Source organism: Octodon degus, unplaced genomic scaffold (assembly GCF_000260255.1).
Source record: "Octodon degus isolate 3935 unplaced genomic scaffold, OctDeg1.0 scaffold00047, whole genome shotgun sequence".
Lineage (NCBI taxonomy): Eukaryota > Metazoa > Chordata > Mammalia > Rodentia > Octodontidae > Octodon > Octodon degus.
In genome coordinates this window covers 10148640-10151227 of record NW_004524623.1, presented here as the reverse complement: position 1 = coordinate 10151227, position 2588 = coordinate 10148640, and positions in this window count along the sequence as shown.

Genomic DNA, 2588 nt, shown 5'->3' with positions numbered 1-2588 from the left:
TATTGATCATCCTAATTTCCCTGAAAATTTGTAAGTTTTATAGATTCCTTACTTTATGGAAGGAAAATGTTCCCTAGTTTTATAAATTAAACTGAGAATATTTAATTTTCTAAGATATGGGATAATAGTTTTAAAAATATCAATCTGTAATCAAAATAAATTGGTTGAGTACGTGTGGCCTGTGGAAATCAGTGCTGATTATCAGAAAGTTTTCAAAAAGTGTGCGTAAATATTTTAGACAGTCATGATAATCTCGTACAAGGGGATATAGTTCCAACAACAGCAAAATATCTCTAGCAGTATTTAAATGACTAAGCTTAATCCTTAAAAACTAAGATATTAATTGAAAGTGGATTTTTGGCTATATACTAGCTCTCAAAGGACACAAGGTCAGAAGTATTGCCATTATAACTAATCAGTGACTAAAATAAAGTAGGAAAGATGGACGTGATGCATAGTAAACAAGCATGACAAGAGACATAAGCAACGTGACCAGAGTCACAGTGAACACACAGAGAGCAGAATGAATACTTTGGAAGATAAAATTGAGGATTTTTTTGTACATGTTCATTCGTTTTATTACATTACTCTTCTAAAATATTTCCCCCAGTGCAAAGAAAAGCCTAGCTATTACTACTGATTGATAGATTCTCTGAAGGGTCCTTCCAAGTGGTGCCAATAGGGCAGTTACATATGAAGAAAATTATACCCAAATGTTAGGATTATTGTTAGGCTTTGCAAACTTACTCTTCCCTCTGTAGCAAGGGCAGTCTATCATTTAAAAGGACATATCTGGAAACCAGCATGAAGGCAAGATAGATGAGCAAAATCAAAACTCAAGCTACAGCAGACTCACAAATAAAACCAAAGATAAACTATCCACTTCAGACTAATTTGTAGCCATTTGTTATTGCAACGTAACCCTACAATCGTTGACTGGTACCAGGTGTTCAATAATGTATACACAGATAAGCTGTAAGTCAGGTATTTTAACTAATTGCAAGAAAATATACAAAAGCATCAACAAAAGGACATATGTGTGGAAGAGCTGACACGGTATATATAACAAGTGGGGGTGACATTAGAGGCATGTTCACAGTCACAATTGAGAATTATGGTATTCTACTCTCCCTCACTACTCATCCTCTTTCTTTGCATAAAATCTCCTTTCCGGTGTTTCCGGAGATGCATCTGGAGCAGAGGCAATGAAAGAATAGACTTCTTGGTTAGCCTGCAATGACTGTCATTTTTCTCTTTTCTGGCTCAGCTTGCTCCACAGATGTCTTCTGTATCTGCCAATGTAAGAAAGATTATTTCCATCCTAGTTTTCACCAGGGGCACTGTCACTGCTGTTGGTGTCTCCTGGAGTTTGTGCTGAAGCTTCTGATGCCAACTATCCAGGGAGCTGAAGTCGGCCAGAGCAGCATGGTTTGTGTCCCCGCTAAAGTGACAACTGCCAACTAACCCGCAAGCACTGAATCATTTGAGCTCTGAGATCAGATCTCTAAGAAATTTAGCTCATTATGTTATGTTCTCTGTCTCTCTTCCCCTTTGTCTCTGTCTCTCTCTGTCTCCCTGTCTCTATCTCTGTCTCTATCTCTGTCTCTCTGTCTCTGTCTCTCTCATCTCTATCTCTGTCTCTCTCATCTCTCTGTGTCTCTCTGTCTCTCTGTTTCTCTCTCTGTCTCTCTGTCTCTGTCTCTCTCTGTCTCTGTCTCTCTCTGTCTGTCTGTCTCTGTCTATCTGTCTCTCATTCTTTCTCTCTCTCCCCCTCCCTCTCTCCCTCCCTCCCTCTTCTCTTCACCAGCATAGGAAACTAATGATTCAATGGTATTAAAATAAATAGCTTTTAACTAAGGACCTTGATTCAGTATTCAAAGTGCTCTATTAACCTCCTTGCAAGATGGCCAAATTATTTTAAGACCACAGTCCCTTAAACATCCAGATCCTTGCCTCAAAAGCCTTCTAGTAAAATATGCCAAGAAACTCAATGGATATGTGTTTAAATTCCACTGTGAATTATACAGAAGGTTAAGTAGTGGAGATGGAATGACAAAAACTCAATTACTTGGTCTCGGACTTCAAGAAGCTTAAATTCTAAGAGTAAAACTGAAACATAGGGAGAAAAATTTGATTGAGATAATTCTATTACAGGAGTTTAATTTCAATACATTATAGGAATAAGCCAGTGTTTCAGGTCACATCAGGGTTTCCTGGGGAAAAACTTATCTAATCTGAAACTAAAATATCAAAAGGGCCACAGCAATAGATCAGCAATGCTTAGGTAAGCACGATGTCCCAGGTTTGATTCCCAGTACTGTGTGCTGTGCAGCCCCTCCCTGAGCATGCCAAGCCAGTCCCCGAGTCCAGGCATGGTGGCACACGCCTGTAATCCTAGCACTTGGGAGGCTGAAAACAGGAGGATCACTATGAATCTGAAATCTGTAGCAAGACCCTGTACCAAATACATCTTTTTTAAAAAAGAAAAATCAAGCTATCCATGGAACCAAATAGAGATAAAGCCATCAAGCCAGAGGGAGACTATTTTGGAAAGCTAAAAATTGAGAGATAGTGGGATCGATCAGTTC